The sequence below is a fragment of the Gymnogyps californianus genome, chromosome Z (assembly GCF_018139145.2).
Source record: "Gymnogyps californianus isolate 813 chromosome Z, ASM1813914v2, whole genome shotgun sequence".
NCBI lineage: Eukaryota > Metazoa > Chordata > Aves > Accipitriformes > Cathartidae > Gymnogyps > Gymnogyps californianus.
Window position 1 is genome coordinate 18,404,177 of NC_059500.1, and position 16,444 is coordinate 18,420,620.

Genomic DNA, 16,444 nt, shown 5'->3' on the forward strand with positions numbered 1-16,444 from the left:
TCACTTTGCTTGAGTTACATTGCACTGTTTTCTGTAATGGGATAATTTCATACTTTGGATTTGTGAAAATGTGAAAAAGTGAAAACTCGCATCCTGTTATTTCTGGTTTGTTAATTCTGGTCATCTCTTGCAGACCAGCACTCTGCTCTCTGGAGAGGTTCCCCTTTCTGCATTGGCACTTTATTCTGTGATCTTCACACTATTACTTCTGGCTCATGGACATCAAAGAGTTAGGAAAGTGCTTGGCAGCTGTTGCTTTATGTGACTTGACCTTCACTTTGTTCCAAAGAGGGTCTTAAAAGTGATGAGAAGAGGAGGCTTTTTAAAATCTGATCTCACACATAACCTAGAAGATGTGGTCAAATACTTTCTTGGCTAAGAGGAATTGGTGATGTACTCAGGTATTAGATGCAATCCTATTCATTTGAAAAAATAAATGCAGCTGACTGCCTCTAAACGTGTAGAAATCAAACATCCGGAAACAGCTAATTAACAGTTCAATTTTTCTCATAGTTCCACATCTAAATCAACCAGTATTCAGCACCAGAACTCTTTTCTCACTTTCCTCAGAGTTACTCCACCTGTCTTTTCTGACATGTCTTGTGCCTTATTCTTTTCTTACTGCGTGTCTTAGTTTTTCTGCACATGTGCACCAATGTGAAAACTGCGATCAAGTCAGTCCTCCCACTTTGGCATTTAACATCAGCCCATATAATTCAAACTCCTGAAGGACTTCCAGTGTGGCATGCGGTTTGTGTGATGGCTTTTATTGTTTCACCATCTCTAATCAAAGGGACATTTCACTGTTCCCTTGGGCTTCAAATGAAAGGTGTTTCTGTTTACCAGTTTCAGTCTGGTTTCTCCCAAGCCATAATAACATTCTTATTTTCAATACTTTATAAAATTGAAGATTGAGAATTGAACTGTCAGTGCTAATTATACAGATGTTGTGGGAAGAACAAAGTAAAGAAATGTATGTGCGAGGATTTTAAAAATGAAAAAGGAATTATTGGGGAAAGCATTTCTCTAGTTCTTTTGGCTTTCCCAAACCTCAGAGCAGTAAACCAAGGAGAAAAAATTATTTTGTTTAGTAGGAAGACTATGAAGGCTTTGCTGCTAATCCAAGAGTAAAATCTGATGGATTAGAATGAATGTTCTGCATAAGTAAGAATGAAATTTAAACCATAGAAAGAAGTTTAGCTCTCAGATGAGGTCAACTACCATATTCTTTGCTAAAATTTTCTGTTAAACTCCATATATTCACTTAATATTACTGGTGCTACATGATAGTTCTGCACAACTCGAGTTCTAATTATAGTATATGGTTCTCCTACATATAATATAGGAAATTTTATGTATGCTAAATCAGGTTCTCCGAATAACAACTAGTACTTTGTGTTTACTGAGCAATCAAACAGCAATCATAACAGTGTAGATGAGAAATAATTTTTACTTCACCCTGGAAGAGTTTGTGTAAAGTGTATTACTTCTCTGTTCTTTTCCCCTGACAGAAGCTTATCTTAGTAATGAATTGTATGCTGAAAATATTTCTGAAAAAATTGGCTAACTGTAGGTTACTTTGTACTGCCCTTGGATAATGCACCCATTACAAACTGTGCTGTGCTTAAGCAGGATTAACAGAGACTGCACACTAGCCACAACACTATATCCTTATTAACAGAAAAATACAACCAGGATAACCTTACAAATGGTAATTCCTTTATTTTTAAAAGACCAGAGGGTGTGTTATGCAGAACAGAGTGTCTTGGGGGGCTGTCATAATTTGTTGAAAACCTTGAAAATAGTGTGAAATTGCATATTTTTGCTGTTATCAATATTTCTTAACTTCTTTTACTCTAATAAGGATGCTACTAAGACAACCATTTTACTGTCCTTTAAAACCCTAATGAAATTACTTAAAAAAATCCCTAAAATGTCAAGCTGACATTAATTTTCATTATTGTCTAGGAATTTAAATTAGTCAACATAATGTGCTGCTTTAATCTGTTGCCTCATTCTCTTTTATATTTGCTTTGGTGCTCATGAATAACAACATTTTAATAATCTGTTTTATTACTATTTTATTTCTATTTTTTCTTAGTAATGGAAATAAGTCTAATTTTATAATGCAAATTACAGCTTTTCTGCTATATGCACAGAATATGGGAAAAAGCCCTCAACAGACTGGTATAAAAAATGAAATTGTGAAGGCAGAATGATTAATGGAGGAACTTCTTCTGCTCTTATATTGTCGTTGTCACCAGTAATGAGCAGATGGGCTTGAGAAGACCCTGCTAGCCTGCTGTGTCATGCTGGAAGGGGAGGCTGGCTGTGACTTAGGCTTTCTGGAGCCTGGTGCAGACTCATTCTCTCATACGGTACTTTAAGGCCATGGTACTGTACCTTGGAGAAAGTCTGAGCTTGTAAACACCATCAGGAAGAGGGCTGAGAGCTGTTTCATTGGAATAAGCAGGCTGAACAATGGGAAAAACACTAGTTATGAAAAGACAAGACTGATAAAGGGGCAGACATGGTGGTGGAGAGTGGCTTGTGCAGCTGGCAGCCAGAGTGGTTGATTGCCCAGGGGAGGGATGGACTTCTAGTCCTTCGTGTCCAGGCCAGGAGGGTCACCACTGGCAGGCTGTTATTACCTGCCTTTCCGCCTACAGTCTCCTAAGCACTTGGGACAAATATTAATTTTGCTTCAGTCCTAAGCTGCAGAGAGTACAAAAATGTATCGGAGTCTGTGTGAACTAGAGGGCCGTGCTGGGGTGTACTTGTGGCACTGTGGCAGCACTGCCTGGGAAAGCCTTGGTAAAACGTGCGTGACTCACAAAAGAGCCGTGCAGGGGTTTGAGCAGAAAAATACTGAGTGCATTGTTGATTCAGCTGTTTTGCTCATCTTGGGACCTAGTCTGCGCATCATTACACGGCCGTGTCCTGTTGTGCCATGGAGCTCTTTCAGGCTACATAAAGTATGTCTGCTTGGACTCCATCTTGCAGCTCACTGCGTTTGCTGTTTAGAATTAAAACTCTGGAAATGGCTATAGCTGTCTAACATCTTGCAAGACAGTTTCAGGTTGCTTATAATTTGCTTAGCTGTCGTGGTTAGGCTGAGGTTTTGTATGCTAGATAAGTGTTTCGGCTTGTTTTTTTCTGGAAACCCCAAATGACTAAACTGTTTTTGACCAGGAGAATAGGGAAAAATACGGTTTGTTATTCTACATTAAAAAAGAAATAGATGAGTTTGTTTTGGAAAATGCTACGACACCTCCAGACTTTGGGCTGGGAATCTGAGCTGTGTCAGTGTGGCTTTGTCAGGCCTATGACATTTGCCATTAACTGTAAAAATCCGTCCAGGTTTGTCTTTTAAGTGCCACAAATTGAAGTTTTCAAGAGAGACTTGAAAATTTTGTTCACTGAAGGTTTTTCCTAGCTCTTAGTGTTTTCCAGAAAGTCTACATACTGTTATCGCACAGTGACTAAGCATGACTAAAATTGTTTTTCTCTGAAATGACTACTAGGGTGAAGAGAGTTGGCAACTTAACCACGACCCTTTTTCTACTGCATAGAGTCATGCTATGTTTGGCATCCAGGCTCAAGAAGAGGGAAGGCAAGGGAACAAAATTTAGGAACAAAATTAGAGAGGAGCAGGTTAGAGCAAAGAATCTAGTGAGATGTGGACTGGTGTGGGAAGGAGAGAAAAATCTTGCTCTAAGTTAAAGGATACTTAGGGTGATTAGAAAGAAAACCAGGCTGGGGATGTTTGGAAATATCTTCCTCATCTTTGATGAGGGAAAAGAGGCTTGGACTATTTGGCTGAATTATGGGATCTCAAATGGAGGGAAATCTAGGTCTTGTAAACAGCAGGTTTGGGATGGAGCATTGCGTCTTGCCAGCAATGTAGACAGATCCTGGCAATGATATGGTGAAATGGAAGACTAGATACTGCTTATGGTCACTGTGTTTAGGAAGGGATGTGAGAGCCAGGACAAATTGCTCTGGGCAGGCATCCAATCTGTGAGTCCAAATGTATGGTACTTGGACTAGATTGCTCAAAGCTGAGGCTGGTAAATCAACAAATGGTTAGGACTTGGCGAGACACTATATTGTATCTGGTGCTAGAACTAGCTCAGTTTTGAATTAGCTAATCTTGAGCTGTCTTGAATAGTGCTGTATAGCATGATTATGTATGTTTTGCTATATTCATGTACAATGGGCCATGAGGCTTTTGTAGAAGGGGAAATTTCATCTTAGGGGGCTTTACAGCCTGGCTGTCCTTTATTAACATGGAGCTACAGATGGAGTGTTCTGCTAATTATGCTATAATGCCTTGGCTTTTGCGGGGAGACAATTTCTCACACAAGTAAGATCCAGTTTATCTCTTGAAGTAGGTTTCTTTCATAGGAAAAGGATCTGAGATGAGGTGTATGTATTCTGATAGACATCTAAAAGCTTATAGGTTTGCTTAATAAATCTGCAGATGGATATCAAGTTTTCATTATCAACATGTGATTTGCTTTCAAAATCTGGGATTCAAGCATTTTGATGTTTGGAAAGATTTTATTTTTTTTAATCTCAGTGATCTGTATACATGCTTTGCTCTTCCTGAATTTGGTTGACTGACTTCAGCCATGCATTAAAAAATACCATACTGTTGATGTCACTTGGCTCACTTTTGAACCTAATTTGTCTGAGATGTTTACTCTGCTTGAATCCTTGATTTTGAAAGAGAATCACATGTTGATAGATTCCATGATCTAATGTGGTTTTTTATATTGGCGTGCAAACCCCTTTAAGTAAAAGTAAGACAGGAAGAAGAAAATAAATTTTGGTTTATTTTTACATATTAACATTTGAAATTCTTTACTAAGTGATATTGTTATGCATAAGAATTAAGGAGCTTTGGTTTGTTTGTTTTTTTTTAAAATGTATTTATCAGCATAGTAAACCTTGCAGCTTTTTTTTTTTTTTTTCCCTTAACACATGAAAAAATATTTTGCTTCATGGGATGAGCCACCAATAAATTGCTAGGATTAGAAAACTTCTCCTTTATAGCCAGATTATCGCTTAACAGTTTTTGGGGAAATTAAAAGACCAGTTGCAATTGTTTTTACAGCAGGTAGGAGGGCTGGAGGAGAACCAAAAAAGTGTAGTTTACAGGCAGAGCTGTCACCTTAGCAATGACTGAGACTACTTTTTTGACTCACTGTTAGAATGACTTGCAGGAGGTAAATATCTGCACCAACACCATTATAATGTGTTGTTATTCAATTAATATTTGAAAGACTCCGCCATAGCTGGCTACATGTGTGTATGTTGTCTAGGTGTCATGTCTAAGGAGAAAAAAAAGCTCTGAAAATTTTGATGTTAAAAGAAGTAGGAGCAGCTTGAGAGCATTTCAAGCAGAGGACTTTGCTGATCTGAGCATGGCGCTGTACAAATGCAACTCTCCTGCTTCTGATGTGAAACTGGTGGCTCACTTTGAGTACCTCTGTGCTGCAAAGGAAAAAGAAGGGATTTAAGAATGGTGTCTTAATTAATCTCTAATTAGATGATGAGGCATTTGGCTATTTATCAATATAAATGATACATGTTTCTTTTTTGGGTTAAGTAAAGGTGGCCTGTCCACCTGTGTCAAGACCAGTAACTGATGTCTTTTAGCAGGGTGATGACACGTCATGATTCCGAGCCCCTTGTTGTCCCTACAGGCTATCTTTCATATTCAATGATCCTTCCACTAATTGCTCTGGGGGTCTGGCTCCTGCCCTAAGTCGTTATGAAGCAAGTTAGTTTCACCCTAGATGATGTAGGATAAAAAAAAACCAAAATTAGTTTATTGAAAATTCATTAAATAATACAATTACAATTACAATACAGTAATTCATTAGGATCTTAAAACGGTCTGAGCTTGACTAGCAAATATATGTACAATATCTACTGAAGTAAATAGCGCCTGATTTGATAAACGACACACAATCTTTTCCTGTTGGGAACTAGAGTCCCAGTTCTGCTAATAACTTGTAATTGCCTTGATGCCATTTTCCACGTGCTCCCAGAGGAAAACGTATAAATTTAATAGTAGTGGCATTCGTCAGTTCTTGAACTTGATGTTTAAGATGTTGATATTTCCTTACTTTTTCTTCCGCTGCTGTGTTGGGTTTGTGTAGCAGGGGAGGGGCTACAGGGACGGCTGCGGTGAGAAGCTGCTAGAAGCTTCCCTGGCTCCAAACTTGGACCCACCTCTGGCCAAGGCTGAGCCCATCAGCAACGGTGGTGGCACCTCTGTGATAGCATATTTAAGAAAGGGAAAAGACTGCTGAGGTGGAGAGGAGGAGAGGAAGAAGAAGAGCTACAGCGAAGAAAGGAGTGCGATGTGAGAGAAACAACCATGCAGACACCGAGGTCAGCAAAGAAGAAGGAGGAGGTGCTCTGGAGCAGAGATTCCCCTGCAGCCCCGAGGACCCCACGCCAGAGCAGGTGGCTGGGCCCAGAAAAGGCCATGACTCTGTGGGAAAATCCACGCTGGAGCAGTTTGTGGAGGACTGCAGCCCCTGGAAAGGATGCGCATTGGAGAAACTCATGGAGGGCTGACCCCCATGAGAGGGACCCCACGCTGGAGCAGGGGAAGAGTGTGAGGAGTCCTGCCCCTGAGGAGGAAGGATCGGCAGAAACAACAGTTGACGAACTGACTGCAACCCTCATTCCCGCCCCTCTGCGCCGCTGCAGGGGGAGGAGGTAGAGGAATCGGGAGCAAAGCTGAGCCCAGGAAGAAGGGAGGGGCAGGGAGAAGGTGTGTTAAGGTATGGTTCAATTGCTCATCATCTTACTCTGATTTGATTGGTAACAAATTGAATTGATTTATTTTTCCCCAAATTGAGCCTGTTTTGCCTGTGACCATAAGTGGTGCGTGATCCCTCCCTGTCCTTGTCTCTACCCTCAAGCCTTTTGTTGTATTTTTTTCTCCCCATCCTGCTGGGAGGGAGGAGTGAGCGAGTGGCTGCACGGTGCTTTATTGCCGGCTGGGCCTAAGCCATGACAGCTGCATCCGCCAGAGATGTTGGTTTACTCTCATATCTAACAGTGATGTCTACTACCAAGGCTTGATCTCCTTTAAGGAATACCAAGTCCGGTTTATACAGTTCATTTTGTTTGTCTTTCAACAACGGCTTTTGGAATACTACCCATTCTTTCTTTTTGGCCTCTTCCGCCAACAATTCGCATAGTTGGTTATGTCTTTTAATCCTAGCATCTTGCACCACAGAGCAGTATCTAATGATATGGGAACAGGTCTCATTCTCTGCCTGACAATGCTGACACGATTTAATTTGAGTGTCTTGTCTGCCCCTTGTCAAAGATTCTCTTGTGGGGTAGACATTACCTCTCAGCTGTAATGCCATGAAGAGCTTTCTATGGGGAATGCCTCTGTAATATTCAGTCCAGTTGTTACTGATTTTATCCTTCTCAAAGTTGAAGATCCCATGGCTCTGGGATAGCAGCTTGGTCCAGTTCACAAATTCTTGCTTTCGCCAGTTACAAGGTCTTGGAAAAACAGCTTTTGTAGTGGGCATCTCCCATTCAGGGGCTGGTTCCTCATTGCCTAACTCCTCTGATATCACCATAACCGCTTTCGGGTCCCAAACAGATGGAATTTTATCCTTATGTCCTCCTGCTGCAATCCACAATCTTTCAAATTCTTTCTCAATACCCTCAAGTCGTACAACTGCTTTTATTGTCTCGTCTGAAGACTGCACAATTCTGTGTAGTCTTTGGGCCTGTAAACTGGGGATCAATCCCAAGAGTCTGGTAATACCCAGGCCTCCATCCTGAGTGCTAGAATACAGGAAGGCATCACAGGTACTTGGTCGTAGAATTAAACATTCCTTGACAGCTGCTCGAATTGCCAGATCAAGTGTTCCAGGTACATAGCCTTTACATCCGCCTGGACTGCTAAGTAAATCAGTCATGGAATAGTATATCCTTTCAAGATGTCAACTTTCTGTAATGGCTTCAAAGAAGACCTCCCAATCTGTAGTAACCATTCCTTTATTTTTTCCAGTAGTTCTGGTTTTGATATTCCAGTCCATGGGTCTATACATAGGCCCAGGTACTTTTCAGAGCTACTGGGTTCAATCATATTGAAAGGATGCTGTTAATCATCCATGGAGGACAGTCATAGATCGTATATGTATCTCTTGTAGGCTGAATGTAAAAACCGTGACACTTCTCCCCTTGTGTCTTGAGGCCCGTTAGTTCACAAAAGACCTCTAAAATTTCAATATTTTTCTGCATTCCTTCCCATGATCCACTCAGCAGTACCAAGTCATCTGCAAAATCCATAGTTGTTATATGTTCGAACAGTGTTGGAATCCCCTTTCTTCCTCCTCCAATTTACAAAGTAGGGGGACCACAGATAAGTTAAATAGGATTGGAGACATTGGATCACCCTGTTTTACACCAATTTGAATCCCAATGGTATCTGACTGTTCATTCTTCATGTCAGTACGGGTACTGACATTATGATATAAGTTTGTAATCAGGATAATAATATGATTGTCCAGACTCTTCTGTTTCAGAGCTGCAATGATGTGAGAATGGCTCACAGTGTCAAAGGCTTTGGCTAAGTCAACGACGACTACCCCCAGGGGTCCATGTTCCTTCTTTGCATTTCAAATTAGAAGCTGTAATAATTTCAAATTTTCCACACATCCTGATGACCTTATAAACCCCCTTTGCTGTGGATTAATGGGACATGCCTTAGTCAACCTTGCTGTTAAAATCCTTGAGAATAACCTCAAGATGGTCGATCCGATGGTAATCTGGTGTATTAAATAGACACATTATATATATCTCTATTATATATGACTTGTTTTGTTAACCGATAATAGATGCAGTGGCCTAAGGAAGCAGTTCAGGAGAGGTCACCATTCCATGGTAAATATTTAGACTTAGTAGGTACAACAATAAACAACGAACATACATGCATATCTCCAAGGGGTGTGAAATTACAGATACAAAAGTAGAGCTGATTAGTTTTCAGTTTGCCAGTACAAGATGACCAAGACTCCTCTTGGTGTGTGCGAACACTTCTGCTGGAAGGATGGGAATGTCCTGTGCAGCAAGTATGGGACACTCTTGTGTGTTGTCACACTCTTCTTCAGGGTTAGGCAGAGTGTCAATTATGACAGGTCTGTCTCCTATTCCTTAACATTGTAGCCTATTGAAAATTTAATGATGTAGTATTACTTCTATTTCATATTCTGCTCTACATAGCCACTGAATGTCATAAAAAACTCTCATTTTGTTAACATTCTCGTGAAAAATAATGGAAAAATCAGGAAAATACTTGTTTGTGACACTCTTACAGTCTTGCTGGCAGCCAGAACCATGCTAACAAAATCCATAATGTCTGAAGAAGAGTGATGGTTTGGAATAAAGAACCATTAATGGAAAGAAAAAGAGAATTCAGTCATGGATAATCTAAGTGTGTAATACGGTCAGCTGGAGGAAAGGACAGGCCATATCTTGAGAAATTGTCAAAAAACCCAAATGAGCTGTAATTAAAAAAGCAGTTTAAATTTTTGCTTAGCTGTGAGAACTAATATCTATTGATTATATTCAATATTTCCCTCAGAAATGCCACAACATTTGCCAGACTGAAGAACTTTTATGCCACAGGAACTGGGTTATATTTTGAAGCCACTGAAAGGTCCGGTCTATTAACACAGATAATTAGGTTTCCGTGCTCTGACAAAGATGCTTTTGGGTATGCTGTTAGTAACCACCTGAGATTCACCTGACAGTGTTTTACATGTTGTAGGATGACCACTGCTGAAGTAACTGTACTCAGCTCCTATCCTATTGTTTTTCAAAGACTGAATATTTTAGAATAGCTGTTCAGCAGAATCATTTGGTAAAATCCTGACTCTAAGTCTTGGAGAAATGTCAGTCTGTCATCCAGTTTTTCAGGACATCAAATATAGACCAAATTAATACAAGAATAAAGTTTTTACTTCAACATCTTATTCCTGGCAATGACTCAGTGGGAATTATGCATGTGATCTGTCCTGAGAATGTCATATCATATAAAACTTTCTGTCAGACTGAAAAGTGAAATAGATTTTTTTTTTTTGGGTCTATGGCTGTTTCCTTTTGTTTACAGCTTTTTCATCTTACTCTCCTTTTCCTTTGCCCACTGAGCAGCCAATATATACCCCACAATCTGGAACCCACACAGCCTAAAACTTCATAGTTCACTGAAGCCAGAAAAATCAACAAATGAAACTTTTGTTTCACTGCAGTCACCTGTCATGGTTTAACCCCAGCCAGCAGCTAAGCACCACACAGCCGCTCGCTCACTCCCCCGCTGCTCCCAGTGGGATGGGGAGGAGAATCAGGAAAAAAGGTAAAACTCATGGGCTGAGATAAGAGCAGTTTAATAACTAAAGTAAAATATAATAATAACAATAATAATAATGAAATATAATAATAGTACTGAAAAGGAATATAACAAAAAAAAGGAAGAGGGAAAAAGAAAAAAAAAAAAAGAAAAAACCCCAGTGATAGACAATGCAATTGCTCACCACCCACTGACTAATGCCCAAGCAGCAATCCACCCCTCCCGGCCAGCTCCCTCCCATTTATATCCTGAGCATGACATTCCATGGTATGGAATATCCCTTTGGCTAGTTTGGGTCAGCTGCCCCGGCTCTGCTCCCTCCCAGCTTCTTGCACACCTGCTTGCTGGCAGAGCATGGGAAACTGAAAAGTCCTTGGCTTAAGATAAGTGATTCTTAGCAACAACTAAAACATCAGTGTGTTATCAACATTATTCTCACACTGAATCCAAAACCCAGCACTGTACCAGCTACTAAGAAGAAAATTAACTCTATCTCAGCCAAAACCAGGACAATATCCACCCCTTATTCTACACCATTTATGTCATGCCCAGATCCCACACTTTCTGATGCATTTCCAATTAATCACCACCATTTTTCCTGTCTTTTAATGTATACATACAGATACCATTCCTGCAGTCTATGGGCCATCTCTAGCAAATGTCTGTTGAGTTCATTCAGTCCATGACTGTCATAACAGTCTTTCTGGGCAGGAGGGATGGTGCAAAGTCTGCTCAGTCGGCAGAGCAGGATTGGGCTTCGGTGTGGTGCAGCGGGTGGGTGACATTGGGTGCAGCAGGAGGATGGTGTGTAGTGTTGGATTGTTGCATGCTGGTCAGTTCTGGTTCCATCACTACTGCACTGCACTCAGTTTTGTCAAAGTTCATTCTTCATTAATCTGGGTAATTCTTACTGTAATACCACTAATATAGGATATAACAATTATAATAATGATGACATACAGTGGCAGGATTATATAGCAATCAACATCACACAATTTAATCTATTGGCTGTTCTCACCTACAATCAAATCCCCTTGAGGCACACATCGCACTTCTCCATCCCTCCGCGTCACCCACCAAGTGCACCCAGGCCCTTGAGCAAAAGCAATCCCATGAATGGGTTTGCCTTTGCCTGAGGCAAGAGTAACCCAAACTGTCTTCCCTAGCACACTTTTTATGTGCATTACAGGAACTTTATCCCCTTCTACAGTACGTAAAAGTTCTGATTGGGCAGGGCTTGCTCAACTGAGAGATCCTCTAGCGTTGACTAACCAGGTGGCCTTTGCTAAATGTGTATCCCAATGTTTGAAGATCCTGCCACCCATTGCTTTCAATGTAGTCTTTAACAATCCATCGTATTGCTCGATTTTTCTGGAGGCTGGTGCATGACAGGGGATGTGATATACCCACTCAATGCTGTGCTCTTTGGCCCAGATATCTATGAGATTGTTTCAGAAATGAGTCACATTGTCTGACTCAATTCTTTCTGGGCTGCCATGTCGCCATAAGACTTGTTTTTCAAGGTCCAGGAGAGTGTTCTGGGCGGTGGCATGGGGCACAGGATATGTTTCTAGCCAGCTGGTGGTTGCATCCACTGTTGTAAACACATGGTGTTTGCCTTGGCGGGTTTGTGGGAATGTGATATAGTCAATCTGCCAGGCCTCCTCATATTTATATTTCAGCCATCGTCCTCCATACCAAAGAGGCTTTAGCTGCTTGGCTTGCTTAATTGCAGCACATGTTTCACATTCATGGATAACCTGTGTGATAGTGTCCATGGTCAAGTCCACCCCTCGATCATGAGCCCATCTATATGTTGCATCTCTTCCTTGATGGCCTGAGGTGTCATGGGCCCACTAAGCTCTAAATAATTCACCCTTATGGTGCTGGTCCTGATCCACCTGAGCCAATTCTTAGCTGCCTGATCCACCTGATGGCTGTTTTGTTGTTCTTCAGTGGCCTGGCTCCTAGGTACATGAGCATCTACACGACGTGCTTTCACAACCAGGTTCTCTAGCTGGGCAGCAATATCTTGCCACAATGCGGCAGCCCAGATGGGTTTACTTCTGTGTTGCCAGTTTTTCTGCTTCCATTGCTGCAACCATCCCCACAGGGCATTTGCCACCATCCATGAGTCAGTATAGAGATGAAGTATTGGCCATTTTTCTCATTCAGCAATGTCTAAAGCCAGCTGGATGGCTTTCACCTCTGCAAACTGACTCGATTCACCTTCTCCTTCTGCAGTTTCTGCAACTTGTCGTATAGGACTCCATACAGCCGCCTTCCACCTTCAATGCTTTCCTACAATGCGACAGGACCCATCAGTAAATAGGGCATATTGCCTCTCATTTTCTGGCAGTTTATTATACAGGGGGGCCTCTTCAGCACGTGTCACCTCCTCCTCTGGTGATATTCCAAAATCTTTGCGTTCTGGCCAGTCTGTGATCACTTCCAGAATTCCTGGGCGACTGGGATTTCCTATTCAAGTTCATTGTGTGATTAGTGCAACCCACTTACTCCATATGGCATCAGTTGCATGACTAATAGAAGGGACCTTCCCTTTGAACATCCAGCCGAGCACTGGCAGTTGGGGTGTTAATAGGAGTTTCAGTACCAACCACTTCTGAAGCAGCTCGAACCCCTTCATATTCTGCTAATATCTCCTTTTCAGTTGAGTATAGCAGGCCTTGGATACTCAATATCCCCGACTCCAAAACCCTAGGGTTGGACCTCAGGTCTCCCCAGGTGCTTTCTGCCAAAGACTTCAGGTAGGCCCATTCTCCCTGGCTGCGGTATAGAGCACATTTTTAAAATCTGGTCCTGCCTGGACTGGCCCAAGGGCTACTGCATGAACAATCTCCTGTTTAATTTGTTCAAAGCCTTGTTGTTGTTCAGGGCCCCATTTAAAATCATTCTTCTTCCGAGTCACTTGGTAGAGAGGGCTTACAATCGGACTATAATTTGGAATATACTGTCGTGGTTTAAACCCAGCCAGCAACTAAGCACTAGCAGTGCTACTAGCACTGGTACTAGCACTGTACCAGCTACTAAGAAGAAAACTAACTCTATCCCAGCCGAAACCAGGATATCACCCTATCTGACTATCCACTCAGTCAAAAGGTATTGAATATTTTGAATACTTGTCTGCTGCTGTGCCTTTTGAAGAAATACTTGGCCCAGAGAAGATGCATCCTTGTATCAGTAAGAAGGTTCAACCTAGTGAAAGAATTTGTCAGAGCCAACCTATCAATGCCCAGTTTTCTAGGCCTAGCATTTGCTCTTGGGGAGCTTCAGAAAACTATAGACTTTATGTTGGGTCACTGTCATGTCTTCCAATCAAAATTTTAGTGTTGTGTTTAAAAGGAGCTAACTCATTTGCATTATAAAAAGCCTTATAATCTTATTATGCTGATAGATACAGCTACTTATGCTTAATTGATAGAATTAAGTAATTATGTTACATTATTTTATGTCAGAAGTGCCTAGACTGAGAAACCAATGTGCTGCAGCATGCTAGCTCATATTTTTGAAGCACTGAAGAGCCTAATCTAGTTAACGTGGTACTTACTAGAAACAATTTTTATTTACTGTGTATGAGTTTAAAAACTAGCCCAGAAAAACAAGGAATATATTAACATCCAGGCACTGACATCTAATTCAGTTTATGGCAATTCAGCTAAGAATGGCTTTACACGAATCTAAGAAATTAATATCTGTAGTATAGACTATTACTTGGATCTGAAATAGCTCATGGTTTTGCGAGCAAAGATCAAATATACAACCATCCTGCAATTAAAAGGTTTGTTATTATGGCAAAGGTACTTAACATGCTATACAATCTATATGTAATTTGATTTCGCTCTACTACCCCTAAGGTCGAATGAGGATGTGATATATGCGCTCTGGGATGTGGCCTAGAATTTCTCACCTGTGATTACACAGCATTTCTCTACTGAAATTGGATTTTTCTGGCAGAGAATAACTGGATTCAAGAAGACAGCTTGAGTATGAACATTCTGGGCAGTTCAGATCATCCTTATCATGTCTGAAAACAGCAATAAATCTTCACCCTGTCCTGTGCAGCCTGAGAAAATAATTGGCATGCTCATTACCTTTTCTTCATGCCAAGAGCTGAGTGAAATTTACCCTTATGTACTATATGAAAAGGACAGATGTACAGCTTTTCTTGACTTTGTTGTGTCTTTGCAGAAGTATTTATTGTGCTGTTTCTTTGCAAATTTTCCCTTGTAGCTGTTTAAAAAAAAAAAAATCTGACAAACTTTTCGGCTTTCCAAACAGAAGCTTTTGCTTAAGATTTGGCTGCTTTGAGTTATAAATGCCAGTGAAACACACATTATATAAAGAAAGTGGCTCAAAATAAAAATATAGAATATGAACCAGTCTAAACAAATCACCTGTTAATCATATGTAATATTTTTGTTAACTCTAATTTCTAACACTTTTTTGCTGCCATTCTTATTTCTAACCTTAAGAAATTGTTTCCATATCCTCCACAATGCTTTTTAATTGATATTGCCAAAGAAAAAGTAAAACCTGTGCTAGACAATTTCTTAAGCATTTAGGTTTTAGGAAAACGAAGGTAAGGCTAGGTACTTTTATTTCATTACCTGTCATTCTTAACTACACTGAATATAAGAGTTTCAAATTTTTTTAAATATAAAGCTTTTAAAAAAAATTCTGTAAAAGTACTCTACTGGATACTACCAGTCTGATTTTAAGAGAATCTAGATGTTTAGCAATAGAGATAACATGTGTGTTCAATCATAATAATTGAAATCGGAGCTTTTGATGCTTATTAAAATAAATGAGAGATTTAGAAAAAGCATGAGCCTGAGGGGCATAGTTTGAAAGGAATATGACTGAGTTTATGCCATCTAAAAATGAATGACAGGTATACTTTGAATTTCTTTGGCAGGAGTTCTTTGTATGAGGTGATAATTGTAGGCTCTTCCTTAACCAGGCTGAGAATGTGGCCATGCGACAGACTTCAACAGAGTGGACCCAAGAAGGGCAGAAGCAACTTTGCAAAAACAAACTATCCATCAAATCAATCTTAAAGGAAAACCTGAAGACTTGACTTTTCAAAGAAGTGTAAAAGTGAGCTTTTCCCTTGGTGGTGAAACCAAAAAAGGTGGGGAAATGATCTGAAATTAGCTTTTTTTTGATAGAAGAAAGGAAAAAAACCTGGAAAAATCCTGGTGATATCGTTAGACATAAGTGAAAGGAAGCACCTTATTTACTGTGAAACAAAATGTTTCACTTCCAGTTGGGGCATTTCAACAAGTCAAATATGTGGTAAATCTGTGACTGGTTTGGGGACAAATGAAACAGTTGCTATTAGAACAACAGAATTTTTTTTCCTCTTTAGGACCTTTCAGGACATGAAGTTATCAAATGATTCTGTCTTATTTCTTAATACTGATTGAATGTGTGTTCCTCAGATGGAGCATTTCCTCACATAAATGGTGAGGAGAACATTATATGCTTTCTATAATACAGTGAAATATGTGAAGGGTACAGAGGGCACAGTCTAGTCCTACAGTCATCCACATCTGAGTCACACTCTGGTCATAAAAAGAAGATATCACGGGTATTGAGAACTATCTCCTTCCAGTTTGTAATGTATACTATTGTGACATGCTATTTTATTTCCTTTACTAGTGTTGTCAAGGGTAAAGACAGGTAGGCAGAGCCACCCATTTCTTATTGCCTGGCCTTTGAATACCATGCAGGGCTTGGTTTTTTTTTTTTTTTTTTTTGGTTTAACATGCTTTTAAATTTACTGGAAGAGCAAATCAGTTCACTTTTTCATTTATCGCTTTTATACTGTACTATCTTTTCCTCCATTCTAATAATAGATTATATTTTGAAAGCATATTATGAAGAAATAGGCAATTTAAACAGAACTACCTCTTGCACTGCAATTTCTATAAATGATATATATATTAGAAGTCTGTGCTATAAGCAGTAGGTAAGCTTACTAAGCAAGTCCCCATCACTGTGACTGTAGTAAAGAAATGATGT